Raw genomic sequence first — 17,908 nt, 5'->3', positions numbered from 1 at the left:
CATCAAAACAACATGCTACAGGACCTCAACAAGAAAAGAAAAGGCATGGGCATGATGTACAGGTAAAGCATAACAAAACATGAACACTGAGCTATCTCCAGAAATCACTAGAACATGCTCAAACACACATGGCAAGATTGCAAATAATATCAGTTCAGACTTTGCAGAAAATAACATCAGGTTACAATGTTTAGAGCTATCAAACAACATGCTACATGAACTTATCATGGCAAACAAAGGCATGGCATGAACCTACTAAATGCATAGATCAAATGTCCTTTACTGACCATAAGCCAAAAAGGATCAGAAAATATGATGGCACCCATGTAAACATGGCAACTTATATTACAGATTCAAACATGGCAGAAACAGAATTATGAATGCATGTTGGTGAGCTTGTACCACTCACCACAGAGCATTACATGGCATGGCAAGGCAACCAACAGTAAGAAGACATATTTATGAAGCTAGGCATGGCAAGAGCAAGTTCATAGGGTGCATGGATCAACTACAACAACCTTGGCAAAATTGAATAACATGTAAACAATCTGCCAGGAAACATTTTGAAGCAAAAGTAGAGCACGAAAATGACATGCTAGACTACTCCATAATTGCAACCAGGGCAGGGCTGGATAGAGCATAACCATATATTCAAAACACCCTTACTGAAGTATCTCAAATTATGCATGGATCTCTGTGTAGCATCAAGTTTACTTGGCATCAAAATAACAGCAGAACGGGGACTAAAATCAGCAACATCACGATGCCTAGTTTGCATGCTTGTGCTAGTCACCACATTGATCAAAAAAATACATGATAAGCACCTCTGTAAAGAAGACATAGCATAGATAAAAACACATGTAGACATCAACCTCATAGGATGAACACATCAATCATGGCAAAAATGACAAAAGAGCATGTTCTATTAACAGACAGCAGACAACATCATGAAGCACTCTTGCAACGATGATTCAGGCATCACGGAAAGCTCAAATGAACATGATGCAATGGAATGAAATGAAGTACTCGTTGAGACGAACAATTTGACATATTACACGCACAAAATGGAGCTACGGATGCACAGATATGATGCGATGAACATGGCATGATAATGTTGAAAAACTTCGGGGACTTGGTCAAAAATAACCTCACGGGAAAAACTGGACGACGCGATCCGGGACGGGGCGTTTGGATCGGGGGCTTGGTGGATCTGGTCCAGATCTGGAGGATCCGGCCAGAGAACAAACTCCGGCGACGGAAGCGGGGAAGGCACGGGACACGGGGAGGCGCGGCGCGGAGCTCCTCCGGCGAGCTCCGGCGGCCGGAGACGATGGCGAGGCGGAGAAGGGCGGCGGGGGAGCCGGAGGGAGACGGGCGGCACAGGGCGCGAGGTCCGGCGGGCGGCGGGAGGCCGCGGCCGCGGCGGCGGGCACCGGCCGGCCGGCGCGGGGACGGCGGCGCAGGGCGCCCGCGGAGGCGCGCGGCCACGGGCGGAGGGCGCGGCGGCTTCGGGACATCGGGCGGCGGAGGGCGACCGGGCCGGGCGGCGGCGGGGCGAGCCCAACCGGCGGCGGCGCGGGGAGCCGGCGACGGGCGAGGTCGGGGTCCGGCGAGGTGCTCGGGCCGGCGGCGGGAGGCTGCGGGCCTCGGGCGCCCAGATCGGGCCCGGGCGGGCCGCGGTCGGGCCCCGGCAGGCTGCAGCGGCGCGAGGCGACACGTGGCGGGACAGGGTTGGACGGGGGCGGCGGAGCGAACATGTCCGGCGCCGGACGGACGCGTCCGGCGCGCGAGAGGAGCGGGGCTAGGGTTTCGGGGGGGATTAGACCGCGAAATCGGGGGAGGGGACTAATTTATAGGTAGAGGGAGCTAGGAGAGTCCAAATGAGGAGCGGTTTTCGGCCACGCGATCGTGATCAAACGGCCGAGAGCATGAATGGGAGTTTGCTGGGTTTTGGGCTACTTTGGGGGGGTGTTGGGCTGCAATGCACACGAGGCCTTTTCGGTCCCTCGGTTAACCGTTGGGGTATCAAACGGACTCCAAATGGCACGAAACTTGACAGGCGGTCTACCGATGCTATACCAAGGCCGCTTGGAAAACCTCGGGCCATTCCGAGAAAGTTTAACACACGCACATGAAACAAGGTCTGAGAGGGGGCGACGGGCGCGCGCGAATGGTACGGACTCTGAACGGACAATGGAGAGAACCGGGAGAACCCGAACGGATGCAAGTTTTGAAAAACATGCAGATGAAATGCAGATGATGACATGGCAAAATGCAACACACAAGCAAATGACATGGAAACGACGGCAAATAACTGGCAGACACCTGGCGCATGGAATCCGGGGCGTTACAATTCCCTTCTCTGTAACCGACTCTGTGTAACCCTAGACCCCTCCGGTGTCTATATAAACCGGAGGGTTTAGTCCGTAGGACAAGAACAATAATAATCATAGGCTAACTTCTAGGGTTTAGCCTCCACGATCTCGTGGTAGATCAACTCTTGTAATACTCATATCATCAAGATCAATCAAGCAGGAAGTAGGGTATTACCTCCATAGAGAGGGCCCGAACCTGGGTAAACATCGTGTCCCCCACCTCCTGTTACCATTAGCCTTAGACGCACAGGTCGGGACCCCCTACCCGAGATCCGCCGGTTTTGACACCGACAGTAGCCTTCGCCCACAAATCCTTCGTCGATTTCCCAGATGCCATCTCCGCCATTAGCTCTGCCCCTTGGCATAAAGGAAACACCACCGATCAGGTCCTAGGACAGCGTCGTTGCTATCCCAGTCCCCCTGGAATCTCTCTCACCCCCGCAGCAAAACCCTAACCCTAGCACCAGAGTGCAATCGCCTAGCAATCGCCCCTAGTCGCTGAAGGGTTTTCTGCATGGTGGACCCGCGCTACCAACAGTTATGCCCTGTTGCTTTTATCTTACTTTGTAGAGCTTGTGACGGTATCTCTAATAAAAAACGGACACAGAGATTCTGCACCTGATCTCAAATGAGCTCGGGTGAACAGTAGAATCAAAACAAAACAAAAAACAAAAAAATCAATTTTTTTGGAGAAAAATTGACAAAAGTTTAATGTGCTTGCAAAAATTTGTCATGAAATCACATTCCTATAAGGTGTGGCAAAAAAACAAATTCAGTACTCTGAAAATACTACTTTCAAAAGCATTTTGAAGCATTGAATTTGTCTTTTTGCCACGCCTTACAAGAATGTGATTTCATGACAATTTTTGCACACACTTAGAACTTTCGTCAATGTTTCTCTCAAAAAAATTAAAACTTTAAAAAAATCAATTTAACTGTTAACCGAGCTCATTTGACCTCGGGAGCAGAAGAGCACTTTCGCCCAAGTGGCTCGTTGTTTCAAAAGAAAAAGAAGAGATCGGAATACCGTATCAAGAGAGCATCTCCAGCCGCGCCCCCAACAGGCCCCCCAAGTCGACTTTATCGGTGCCGGCGCCAAAAAAATGCCCCAGTCGCGCCCCCAGGACGACGGAAAGCGCTGGTTCGGCCCTTTTTTCCACCCGGCAGCCGCAGGCCGAACCCGGCGCACTGGGGGCACTTGGGGGCTCCGGCGCAAGGGAAAAGCGCGGCTGGCCCATGCCGTCAGGTGAAAAGTCAAGATTTTCTTCCCCGACTCGCCTCCCACCCCCCGCTCTCTCGGCTGACATTAGCTATATCCCGGCACCGCCCGCCGCCCTTCATCGGTAGATAGCCATTCCCCGCCAGAAAAATAGCAGAGGTTCGCCGCGGCAACCCATCCGACAGCAGCTGGGCGTTTCCGGTCGCCATTTCCGGCCGCGGAGGGGCAGTTTAGCGGCGGGTGCACGCCCACCGGGCGCAAGGTGTTCGGTGATTTGCCTGCCTCGGTGATTGACTCGGATGACGAGGAAGTGCTCGCCGCACTACTGGAGGAGAAAGCCGAGGCCGACGTCCAGGAAGAAGAGCATCTCATGGTGCTCGCCGCCCTCGCCCAGCTGCTGGCGATCAATGAAAAGCCGCGGCGAGGTGGCTCGGCGCTGGGGCGGGTGAAAGCAAAGAACCGGCATCGTCTCGAAGGCTACTGCATGCTCTACTCCGACTACTTCACCGATGCTCCACTTCACGGTGATAGAACATTTCGGCGCCGTTATCGGATGAGCAGAAAGCTTTTCCTCAGGATTGTGAATTCCATCTGGGAGTTCGACAACTACTTCAAATACAAGATGGATTGCACCGGCAAACTTGGATTCACCTTGATCCAGAAATGCACGACAGCGATGAGGATGCTTGCATATGGAGCTCCCGGTGACTCACAGGACGACTATGGGCGCATGGCCGAGTCCACCAGTATAGAGTGTTTCTACAAGTTCTGTCGGGCAGTGGTGGCAGTGTTTGGACCGCAATACTTGAGAACACCCAATGCAGAAGACACTGCTCGGATCCTAGCACGGAATGCAGCAAGAGGATTTCTTGGGATGCTTGGAAGCATCGACTGTATGCATTGGAAATGGAAGAATTGCCCATTTGCTTGGCAGGGGATGTACAAAGGCACCAAAGGAGGTTGCAATGTGGTACTTGAGGCGGTGGCCACACAGGACCTCTGGATTTGGCACTCCTTCTTTGGTATGCCAGGAACTCATAATGGCATCAACGTGTTGCAGTGCTCTCCTATCTTTGCCAAGCTTGTTGAAGGTCATTCTCCTCCGATGAACTTCGAGATCAATGGGCGGCACTACAACAAGGGGTACTATCTAGCTAATGGCATCTATCCGAGATGGTCGACATTTGTGAAGACCATCAAAAACCATGTGCCTGGACGCAAGAATGCCTGGTTTGTGAAGATTCAGGAGGCTTGCAGGAAGGATGTCGAGCGGGCATTTGGTGTGCTCCAATCTCGATTTGCTGTTGTCCGGTACCCCGCTCAGACCTGGTCGAAAGATCAAATGTGGGAGATCATGACCTGCTGTGTTATCTTGCACAACATGATCATTGAGAGCGAGCAGGAAGAGCCAGTGTTTGGCACTGAACCATACCACAGGCAGGGTCCTCTTGCCCAAGTTGATCCCCAGCTACAAGCAACCTGGACTGCCTACCTCAGTATGCGTCAGGAGATCCGAGACCCGCAGGTGCATCATCGACTGCAGCAAGATCTAATAGAGCACCTATGGAGGCTCAAGGGCGACGCCGGGCGCAACATGTGATGAAATATGAGTTTTTATTTGTTGAACTATATAATTTGCATTGAACTATTTGTTGTTGAACTATTTTGTTGAAGTATTTGATTTTTTTGTGAAGAAATATATGATAAAAAAATATTTATGTTGATAATTGAACGCCGAGCCACGGCGAACGACGCCGAATATGGGCATATTCCCGCCCATATGGGCTTTATTCGCCGAAATGGGGCTGAAAAGTGGGCAACATCGGCGGCTGGGGCTGAGCTGGGGGCGACGACTGGGCGCAAAACCGCCCCCAGCGCCGAATGTATCACCGGCTCGCCCCCAGGGGGCGTTTTTAGACATCCTTGGGGGGGCAACGATTGAAGATGCTCTGATGTGGCATGTACCGACCACGACCTCCTTGGTTGTCCTCAGCTGACATGAGATCGAGATCGATGTCGATGTTTCGCGCCCTATATTATTAACCACGTGCTTGTTGACAGAGATCTAGCTTACCACAGAACGTACCAAAATCGAAACAAGATTCTCCTTTTCTTTTCTTTTTTGGACTGGCAGGAGGGAGAAAAACACCCCCCCCCCGGCTCCACCATTTTCATTGAAAACGTGAAACCAGGTACAGAATAGAAATAGCCTTCTATCAAGGTTCAAAAAGATTTAAAACAGAAAAACTACATCCCCTTAACTGTTACCAACAGAAAAGGGAGTAGTTCGCTCACTAGACTTGAAAGAGTCAGAACTTATTACAAGACACAGAGTTCTAAAACTGAAAAACTAAAGTGCTGGCACCAAAACAGACAGAGATCCCACAGAGAGTTCCATCTCTTCATTCGCCCACCAGTACAGCTCCAGCTTTCTTCTGACTCGCTTGTGCACACCCCCATTTGATCCTCTTGAAGGTTTGGACTGGAGTCAGCGGCAGTTCCAGTGGAGTGGCCGGGCTCAGCTGCGATGCATGCTTACAGTTCCTCCCAGGGCTGTTTGGAGGTGTGTAGCGAACAGGAGGCGGTAGACCTGCACCCAGTCTCTCAGTTCCCAGTGACATCTTGGAGAGTGAATCTAGGTTTAAGATACCCACAGTATCATTGACATCGATCACCCCATGGTCAACAGGAAGGGAGAGCTGAGGATCATTGCTACCTTCTGAGAAACTAGCTTCAATTCTTCTAGGCCTGTTCCTTTGAACAAGATCATCCACTTCTTGAGAGTCAAGTGAATCTGCCACCAAACTTGTTTAAGGTCAGTCCACATTACACTATTAAAAACCATGGAATTTCTGAACTTTCAGATGCACCACATAACACAGGCACAGACAGAGTTCAAGACCATCTTATTCTTATGGGCTGGCCAAAATCTAGCAATAGATATGTAGTCATTACCTAAATCATAGGAAAGGATTTTGGACACATCAGCCCAAATCTGTTTAACAACTACACATCCAAAGAACAGGTGATCTATGGATTTACAAAACATGCATTCAGGCGGTTTAGTGATCCCTCTTTTTAACAAATTGTCTTTAGTCATCAACTTGTTATGAGACAGGAGCCACAAAAACACTTGTACTCTAGGAGGAACCACTGTCGACCACACAGCAGGTATATATATAGGTTGCACCCCTCTAAAATTGATAATATTGTAAAGAGAACTAGTAGAGTAGATCCCTTTATTCTCATATTGCCAAATTAGGGAATCTTCATCTCCAGTCAGCTCATAGCTCTTGATGATCTGCTCTAGGCAGTACCAGTTCTCCATCATGGTATCTGAGAAAACTCTTCTAAAAGTCAGTTTGATATTCACCCCATCCCAAATGTCTGCAACAGTAGCCCCCTGCTGGTGACAAATAGTGTACAGGGGCCAGAACTGCACTGACAGTGGGGAGGTGCCAAACCATATGTCTTCCCAAAATCTAACTTACTTACCATTACCTATTTTCCATCTATACCCAAACTTCAGGGCTTTTGCAGCCCACATCACTCCCTGCCAGAATTTGGAGGTGTTTTGTGGATTGGCTGCAAAAATGTTGGGGCTTTTCTTAATGTACTTAGAGTCTACTATTTGTCTCCAGATCTTGCCTTCATCTTGGATATATCTTTTAACCCAGTTGCCTAATAGGCATAGGTTAACATCCTTGATGTTAGGGATACCCATCCCCCCATACTCCTTCCTCATGCAAACTAAATGCCAGTTTGCTAGATGAAGCTTCCTATCTCCCTCAAAGTCACTCCAAAGATAGTGGGCGAGTTGGCTGTTGATTAGGTCAAGAGCCCACTTGGGGAATTTGAAGAAGGAGAGTAGGTATACTGGGATGCTAGCAAGACAGGCTTTAATCAAAACTACCCTAGCAGCATAAGAGAGAAGTTTCCCTCTCCACCCAGCCATCCTTTTGAGGATCTTGTCAATGAGGGGCTGGATGTCTTCTCTCCTTAGCTTGTCATAATGAAGGGGGATGCCTAGATATTTAATAGGGAATGTACCTATAGTACATTTTAGGATATTCTTGTAAGAGTCTAATTCACTGTTAGTGAGCCCAAGGGGGATAATCTCACTCTTTGAATAGTTGATCCTCATACCAGAAACATTCTCAAAGCATCTTAGAATATGTTTGAGATTAGTAACTTTCTCCTCAGAGTTGTCTACAAAAAGGATGGTGTCATCTGCATATTGTAGGCAGATAACCCCTCCAGGGACGAGATCAGAGCATAGACCTTCTACTAGGTTATGAGAAGTTGCTTTGGTCAGCATCCTGGTCAAAACATCTATTACAAGGTTAAAAAGCAGTGGGGAGAAGGGGTCTCCTTGCCTCAGGCCTTTGCCAGTAGTGAAGAAATCTCCTTCTACCCCATTGATTTTCACACCTATGGATCCCATCTGGGTGATCTGTTTGACCCAGGTTATCCATTTAGTGTCAAATCCTCTTTTTTCTAGGATTTCATAAAGGAAGTCAAGATTCACCTTGTCAAAGGCTTTCTCATAGTCTAGCTTGATCACTAATCCAGCATTTCCAGAGTGCACTGTGGAGTGCAGCACTTCATGTGCTGTCACTACACTTTCTAGAATGTACCTGCCTTTGATAAAGGCAGATTGGTTGCTGGAGGTGAGGAAATTCATTAACCTAGCTAGTCTATTAGTCAAGACCTTGGTGAAGACTTTGAAAATGCAGTTAAGCAGACTAATAGGTCTAAACTTCTTCATGTTAGAAGCATCTTGTTACTTAGGAACTAGAGTAATCATAGCAAAATTGAGTCTGTAGATATCTAGGTTCCCCTCATAAAAGTCTTTGAAGAGGGCCATGATATCCTGCTTGATCACCTCCCAAAACTGTTGTAGGAAGAGAAAAGAAAGCCCATTAGGGCCTGGGGCCCCATCTGAATAGGATCCAAAAATGGCTTCTTTTACCTCTTCTTCAGTAAAAGGGTTTTGAAGGGAACTATTGTCTTCAATATTAACTTTTTCTCCTTCAGAGAAAAAGTCATCCCTTAGTCTAAATCCATTTCTACTCTCTTTTTTAAAGAGATCCTTATAAAAGGAGGATGCAATGTCTAGCATGTCTTTGGTTTCTGTGGCAGTGCCATTGGGGCCCTCAAGGGCATGAATCTGTGTTCTCCTCCTCCTTTGATTGGCAACAGCCTGGAAGTACTTAGTATTTCTATCTCCCTCTAAAATGTCCCTATCTCTAGATCTTTGTCTGGCTTTCACTTCATCTTTGAACCAAATATGATGGAGCTCTTGCATCACTACTTTCATCCTGTTAATCTCAGAGTCACATAACTACTCTGTTTCAGCTTTGACATCTAAGCAATCAAATTCCTGTGTGAGTAGGGTCTTATGTTTTCTAATATCAGCCTCTATATTGATGCTCCAACCCCTAGCAAACCTTCTAAACCTCCTGGCTTTCTCCTGCCAAATATCTATAGCTTTTTTCTTCTTGACAGGAGCTGACCAGTTTTTGATAGCTAAATCTCTAAATTCTGCCTTCAGCAGCCACCATTTTTCAAATTTGAAACTGGTGGGTTTGGGGGGGCTACTCAACCCAGAATCCCATAGCAGTGGTGTGTGGTCACTCCCAATCCTAGGAAGGGCTTGGGAGCTACCCAAAGGAAATAAAGCATCAAAATCAGTAGTACAGAAGATTCTATCAATGGTAGACATAACCAAGTTCTGTTGGTTATTAGCCCATGTGAATTTTCTGCCTGACATTTTAATTTCTAAAAGACTCCAGATCTCTATCCAGGCATTAAATTTATCACTCCAGTGGTGATTGATGTTGCCATTGCTCTTGTCTTTTTGGTATCTAACTAGATTAAAGTCCCCCCCCATCAGGGTAGGCAGATGATCACCAATGAACAAGCTATGTAGTTCTGAAATGAAATCATTCTTTCCTTCCTTATATGGTGATCCATAAACTCCAACAATTCTACATTTCATCTTACTAGCTTTGTTGGTAAGGGTGCAAGAGACAGAGTATTTGAGAGAAAGCCAATTGTCAATCTCAAAAATGTCTACATCCACTCCTACCAGGATACCCCCTGCAGTGCCTTCAGCAGGCAAGTGGTGCCAATCAAAGTTCCTATTATTATTGTTGCTTTTCAGAAAGGATGAAGAGAGCATCTCTTTTTTAGTTTCCTGAAAGGCTATTATACTAGGCTTGACTTTGTTGAGAACATCTTCTATACAAGATTTCCTGCCAGGGGCAGTAATCCCTCTAATGTTCCAAAAAAGGCATTTCATCTAAACAATGTTTTCTTGGGGTGCTTGCCCCGCCCATATTTAGACACTTTGGTCCACAGGTTTCTATAATCTATTCCATTATGTGCCTCAACATTACACCCTTCAGGTGTGTGAGGTGAGCTATTAAAATCATCTATGCTAAGAAAGGCATCATCACTAGTGCTATCCACTACACCAACTGGCCCCATGGGCTCTTTGGTTTTGACAATATCTTTCTTTATTATATTACTGTCTATATTAGTCATGTCTATTTCAATACCTATTTTGCTAGCAGTATTGATGAAATCAGGATCAGTAAAATATTCAAAGGAATTCTTTAGGAGGGTACCTTTGTAGTTGTCCTTTTCTATTTCCAGGTTGAGCATCTTCTTCTTATTAACTGCAATTTCCATCATAGTCTTCTCCCCTACATCCACCCTGCTACTCTTCCTTTGAGCTTGTACTGGTCCCCAAATCTTCTCTTGTTCAGGTGAGGCCCTTTTCCTCTGTTCCTCGATGACAGCATTGGGGCTGAAGACCACTTCTTCTTCTGCTGCAGTAGGGTGTTCCCCACATGCCTCCACTAGATTGTTGAAGATTTCCTCATCATCATCGTCCTCAACTTCCATCTCCTGAAGCAGCTGGCAGCTCTGAGCATCTAGCTGTGTGTCATGCAGGTTTTGCAGGAAGGACATGGTAGTTTGCTTTGAATGTTGGTGACTCCCACTGGTATTCCCATTACTGCCTGACCCAGAGGAAGCATTTATATTGCTTGTGCCCCCTGTTTTTTGTCCAGTAGGGGCAGTGGTGTCCCTGTTGGCCCCTGTATCTGATTCTCTCTCAGATAAGTCATCTAGCAAATCATCACTTAGATTTTCCTCACTTGGTGGCTCTACAGTGATGCCTATTTTATATAACTTTGTACCTATCCCAAAGATTCTGCTGGTTGGAATCCTAGTGTAGTCTTTGCATCTAACTTGGACTCTAACTACTTCATAGAAGGTTTTGAAGTTTCCCTGCCAATCCACATCTACCAGTGCAACAACTACAGAGGTGATCTGCTCCAGCACTGCCCATTCAGCCCACTTTGGTGCCATCCCAGTGAGCTGTAGCCACACTGTTTGCAGTTCAGCCACATGCTCCATTTCACCATTCCGTTCCTCCACATTGACTGTAACTCCTATTCTGGTAGCCCAAAGTTGGGGTATCCAGCAACCTGTGCTACTGGTATGTGTGGTGGGAACTTGACTAGGTAGGTCCAGTCATCCAGTTTTCTGATTTGCCAAGGCCAGTTGGTTTTGTAAATCAGAGAAAAGTTATGAGCCATCTCCTCCTTAGTCACTTGTCCAGTCTCAATGTAAACTATCCCTACATTCTTTCCTGCTCCTAGATGATGTCCATTCACATCAGGTACCTCCACTTGGAAGAAACCCAGCCCTGTGGCTGCACTACCTACAATTTTTGCAGCATTCCTTGGCTTTTTCCTCATTGGGCAGTCTTCAACTTTGTGGTTTACCATCTTGCAAATGAAATAGGCAGGTGCCTGCTGGCATTGAGTCTTATGATGACCAGGCTCTCCACAGCTATAGCAAACCACATCTGCATATTCTTGGGGAGCATTCTCCTTGCTCTTGAAGGTACCTTTGCTCTTAACTGGCTTGCTTTTCCTTTGCTGGTTTCCACCATTGTTGGTTCTGTTTCCTTCAACTTGCCCTTGCACAGACCGTTGCTGCTGATGTTGCTGTGTTAAAGCCCCTGTCATATTGCTCATGTTTCCTCCATTGCCAGAGTTTTGAGCCCCCTGGGTGTTGCCCTGATTCTGGTTCTGGGACATTTGGCTGCCCTGAGGGCCAGGTTGCATCTGCTGGAGGGGGTTTCCTCCTTGGGGTAAGCCAGAAGGTTGTCCCACCCCCCATGTGTGTGGGTTGTTCCACTGATTCACTGGAGTGGGGTAGAATGGCCCCTGATACCATGGAGGAGGAGGCCCTCCCTGAAATCCGAAGCCGAAGGGGAATTGGGGAGGGGGGACCAAATTGCGGATCAAATTGTGCTGCCCACTGATTCTGATTACCTGCGTCTGCGCTGTTGATCTGCGATCTGTCCCCCGCTCTCTTGCCTCTCCCCTGTCCTCTTCCTCTCCCACGATCCGCCATGGCCCTGAGCTTGGTGAGGTCTGGCGGTGTTCCAGACCACAGGCTTTGCGAGATGGAGATGGAGATCACCTTGTTGAGTTCAGGCTCTCTATCAGTTTGGATCTGGGCCGGGAAGCAATCCTCCGTGGTGAAGCTGCGGCTGGGGATGAGGTCTCTCCTCACCCAAACGAGCACCGGACGGCGATTTATAGTCCCGTAGCTAGGGTTTGCATCTTCTACATCGATCCATAGCTGCCCAAAAATCTCAACTAGGCCCTCCTCATCGTTTTTGCTTGAGCTACTTTCCACCTCATCCGATTTTGATTTTCCTCGCCGCGCTTTTTCTGCTCTGCTTTTCCTTCTACCTCTAGGCATGCTCTGTTTCCTGAAGTCATCTCCGGCGAAGCAGAGGATCTCACCTTTTCTTTTCTTTGACAGGGATCTAATGTAAATGAGTAAATCCTCGGCCAAGTTCGGCCATGATATGCAACATTTGAATTTTGATCAGCCCATCGAACTAATAGAAGCCCCATCAGCAGCATCAACACCAACCAACGAGCCAGCATATCAATCAGTCATATCGTGGACCCTGAACCAACCGTGAACCGGCTGTGGGAATGAATTGTGCAGACGCAGGTACGTGTAGGAGCATTTGTCGCGGCAATTTATGCGTGAGAGCGACCATACATATTTCTCTCCTGCCCGTGAGCCCGTCCAACGAAAACTGGGAAATCTTGGAACGGCTGCTAGCTCAGTTTTATTTTCCTGCACACGCAGCTTTTCATGGAGATCATATGCCGCCAACTTATATATGCGTGTATCTCCTCCGATATTGTGCACTCCTATTTCTGAACCGAATCACTAATACGGATCTCCGGCGAAAGAGAAGTCGGCAGGTTTTCTTTTTGGAACGGCAGGTGACACGTTCGCGGTATAGCGTGCACGCATGCATATGTAGCTCAACTGGACAAGATATATATAGATATATATATATATATATATATATATATATATATATGTGTGTGTGTGTGTGTGTGTGTGTGTGTGTGTGTGTGTGTGTGTGTGTGTGTGTGTGTATACTCTAGAGGCTAACGCGCGCTTCGCAGCGCCATTCTTCACACCCATGATTAACTCTTTTATATCTGGTAGATTATTGTGACCGGTTGTTTTGTTTGGGTTTTATCATAGTTAGCTTGTGTTTTAGTTATGTTTTGATGGTGTGTTTTTTCGTTTGTATATCTCGTGTCAGGTTACCTCTGGAGACAATATTTGTTCCGAGAGAGGAGTGAACTTGTTTGATGTGTGGTTGTGATGTATTTACCATTTTTGACCTCGATATTAGTCGTTTGTGGAGTTTGGGCCTCTTGGGAGCTGCTATACCACGCGAAAACCGTGGAATTGATGCTATAACACTTGCATATGGGCCGCCCCATGATGCTCTCGGTTACTTAGCTTCTTTTTCTGCTCGTCCTACCGCCAACTCTGTAATAATTGGTTATCTTTTTTTATTTGAAAGTGTTATTTTAATTAAAAGATTTTTAAGGATTTAAAATTGTTGAAAATTTAGAAATCATTGATTTTGGAAAAAAAATCTCGAATTTTAAAAAATATTCAAAAAGTAAATAAGGTTTCAAATTTAAAATGTTCACAAACATTAAAAATGACCGTGAACTTAAAAATATCCATGAATTTAATAAATAATAATGAATCTGAACAAAATGTGAATTTTTTCAAAAAATATTTTTAATACTCATAAATGTTCTCATGAATAAGAATTTGAAAAGAAGAAAATAAAAAATAAAACTAAATACGTAGCACATAACCTTACATGCGGGGCCCTTAGCAATCCCACAACCCCAAAGCACCACAACGCTTCAAACCATAAAGTTTAGTATCTCTATACATATCCCTGCATGCATGTCGATCTTTTCTTTGTTAAATAGGAGTATAATCTCCGATTATTCTCGGTCTATCGATCTGTTTGGCGATCGTGCTATATATGACCGATTAATCAATTCGTGACCGAGGATAAGCGAGGGCGACGTCGTACGTTGCTGCGGCATTGAAGGGACTTTCGCGCCCGGCCGCCTAGTCGGCTAACCACCTTGTGGGGTCGACGTGCGTACGTGGAGGCCTGCCGCGCGCAGGCAGTACATGTGGCTGTGCCGCCGCTTAGACTTAGAGCAATTCTAGCAGACAATACGCCCCGCAAAACGTGTTTGCGGGTTGACGAAGGTCATTGTTTGCCGGTCAAAACATGCGCGGCCAAGCAGAACTTGTATCTAAATCTGCATATTTTGAAAAAATACTTTTACGGAAGAAACTGCACAAACATAGTTCATCACACACTACATAGTTCATCACATGATCAACAAACTACAAGCATACCTATACTACATACTACGTTAAACTAGTACTAGGGGGGTCGGATCTAACGGCGGCGAGGTCGCGACAAACTGGACGACACCGTGGAGGAGCCGGACGCTCAATCCTCCTCGTCGGAGCTGCACAGATCGACGTACTTCTCCGCCTGCTCCGCGCGGATGCGGCGCCACTCGTCAGCCTTCTCGTTGGCGGCGACGTTGTCGGCGAGCGCCTGCCGCCACTGGAGGGCTTCGAGCTCCTCGACGTGGCGTCGGCGCTCCTCCTCCTCGCGCACGCTCCGCTCGGCGATGGCGGCGGCGACGGCGTCGAAGTCCGCGACAAAGTCCTCGGGCCCGACGACTCCACGACGGCCAAGCGGAGCGGGCTCCTCGGGCTCCTCCTTCACCGGGACGAACGGGGCCGGCGCCTTTGGCTCCTCCTCCTCATCCGACCACTCCCTCTTCACGGGGAGGGACCCCGCGGCGGAGGACGAGGAGGATCCGGCGTAGGAAGACCTCGCGGAGGAGAAGGACGTGCGCCGGCGGTCGTACTCCTCTGTCTCGCGGCGCTCGAAGCTCGCCGGCGGCGACAACCCATGGTTGGTCCACTTTCGGGCGCCGCGCTTCCTCGCCCGTTGGACCGGACGCGCCGCTCGCGCTCCGGGTCGCTCTCACGGCCGGATCTGCTGCCGGAGCGGCGTCCGGAGCTCCACATTCGCCCCCATATGGCGGCTGGAGGCGGGGCAGAGGGTCTTCGGCGGCGAGAAATTGGGAGAGGGGAAAGGGGAATCGGGTAGCTCGCGGCGACGAGGATAGGGTTTGGACCCGCAAAAGAATCGCGGAACTGCACTTATAGTGTTCGTGGCGTGCGATTTGCGGGCTGCGGCAAAAAAAATTGCGGGCCGGACGAGTATGCGGCCTCCGTTCTGGCTGAATAATTGGCCCGAGCCCGCATACTCGCCGGAGTTTTTGCGGGCCGGCGTTTTGCGGGATCTGCTATAGTTGCTTTTACTCTAGCTACGGATTTGTTCTCGACAAATAAGGTTCCTAATCCCAGTGTAGGGTTAGTAAAGGGCGCGGCTATATGCCGCCTATAGTGATCATATGCTAGTGTCGACCCAGTTACTCCCTCGATTCGGAATTACTTGTCACAAAAATGAATAAAAATGGATGTATCTATAACTATACATTTATTTGTTGGACGAGTAATCACGAACCGAGGGAGTAGTTGGTAGTGGGACGGCTCAGTTACGGCATGGTCTCGCCACGCTGATGTTACGCGTGTTTCTTTGTTGTTGTTTATATTAAAAATAAAAATACATATGCACAAGCAGGATACCAGCGTACGTGCGCCCACCGTAGAGTGTATATACTCCGCCGGCTTCTACTGTTCCACAGGTACGGTGAACTTGCACTCAACACTGACGGATTTCGCACGCTGGCTCGCTCGCTCGCTCCCAGCCAACGGCGCACGCAGTTTCCTCTCTGGACCCCTCCAGGCCTCCACTCGACGACCGAGTGACTGTAGCTCGGCCGGTACACGGGAGTGAGGCCGGTGTCATCGTGTCAGCGTCGTCCCCGATTTTCCGATCGAGTGGACGAGCCAGCCAGCGCGCAGCCACATCCCGCCCCTGCCTGGTGACTCGCTCGCTCGCTCACCGGGGCTAGAGTAAGCCTAAGCGGCGGCGCAGCCACATGTACTGCCTGCGCGCGGCAGGCCTCCACGTCCTACGTCGTCCCCACAAGGTGGTTAGCCGACTAGGCGGCCGGGCGCGAAAGTCCCTTCAATGCCACAGCAACGTACGACGTCGCCCTCGCTTATCTTCCATCACAAATTGATTAATCGGTCATATATAGCACGATCGCCAAACAGATCGATAGACCGAGAATAATCGGAGATTATACTCCTATTTAGCAAAGAAAAGATCGACATGCATGCAGGGATATCTATATAGAGATACTAAGCTCTCATGGTTTGAAGCGTTGTAGTGCTTTGGGGTTGTGGGTCGCTAAGGGCCCCTTAAGGCCCCGCATGTAAGGTTATGTGCTACGTATTTAGTTTTATTTTTTATTCTTTTCTTTTCACATTCTTATTCATGAGAAAATTTGTGAGTATTAAAAATATTTTTTGAAAAAATTCACATTTTGTTCAGATTCATTATTATTCATTAATTCGTGGGTATTTTAAAGTTCACGGTCATTTTTAATGTTTGTGAACATTTTAAATTTGAAACCTTATTTACTTTTTGAATATTTTTTAAAATTCAAGAACTTTTTTTAAAATCAATGATTTTTAAATTTTCAACAATTTTAAATTCTTAAAAATCTTTTAATTAAACTAAACACTTTCAAATAAAAAAATAACCAATTAGGGTGTATATACTCCGCCGGCTTCTACTGTTCTGTTCCACAGGTACGGTGAACTTGTACTCAACATTGACGGATTTCGCACGCTGGCTCGCTCGCTCCCAGCCATACTGTACTACCAGTGTAGCACACAAGTAGTAGTAGCCTAGAGGCCGCGCTGCTATCCCGGAGAAGAACAAGGACAAGAGGAACGCTGGCACTGTCACGAAACTGCTGATCTCCGTTCCGTGCCGGGGGGCGCACAGAAAGGAAGCATATGCATGCCATCATGATAACCACGTGGACGTGGTGGTCCTGCCACCCAATTTCCCTGGACAGTCACTGTCCCGTCCACATGCCAAGATTCATCAGATTTTCACGCACTCCCTCCCTACATTTACTGTGAGACGAGCGAGTGGCGACCACGACAGCCCGACAACCGAGTGAGTGTAGCTCGACCGGTACCGGCAAGGCAGCAAACGGGAGTGAGGCCGGTGTCACCGTGTCAGCGTCGTCCCCGATTTTCCTTTCCGATCGAGCAGGCGTACGAGCGATCCGGCAGGGCCAGCCAGCGCGCAGCCACATCCCTCGCCCCGCCCCTGCCTGCTGACTCGCTCGCTAGCTCACCGTTGTTGAGGAACGCTCCTTCGGAAGCCTTCCAACGATTGTTTAGGGTGGAGCGTGCTCTCAACTGCAGCTACGTGTCGTGCTCTGGACCCTTTCTTTAAATATTCTTTTATTCTTCGTATACATTTTTGGCTTTTTAGATGATTTTTTTTGGCTTTTCACGGGTCTTTTTTAGCTTTTAGTTAAAAAAATCCCCCAAAAAACATATTTTTTCTTTTGCTTCCGCCAGAGTCATGATTTAGCTTTGTGAGAGGCACGACCATACTTCTCGGAAACGAAAAAAACGCGTTTTCTCTTCTTTTTCTTTCCATGAGAGGCACGGTTTTGCTTCCGCGAGAAGCGCTATCGTGCCCCTCGAAAACGGAAAAAAAATGTGTTTTCTTTTTTTCTTCCTTTCGTGAGAGGCATGATTTTGCTTCTACGAGAGGCACAGTTTTGCTTCCGAGAAAGTCACCCGTTCCTCTCCTAAACGGAAAAGAGAAACATGTTTCTTTTTTTTTCCTTCCATGAAAGGCACGGTTTTCGATCTTCGAGAGACACGGTTTTGCTTCTGCGACGGTCAT

This window comes from Triticum aestivum, chromosome 2B (assembly GCF_018294505.1).
Source record: "Triticum aestivum cultivar Chinese Spring chromosome 2B, IWGSC CS RefSeq v2.1, whole genome shotgun sequence".
NCBI classification, from domain to species: domain Eukaryota; kingdom Viridiplantae; phylum Streptophyta; class Magnoliopsida; order Poales; family Poaceae; genus Triticum; species Triticum aestivum.
The sequence above is the reverse complement of the archived record's forward strand: the minus strand, read 5'-3'. Positions refer to the sequence as shown.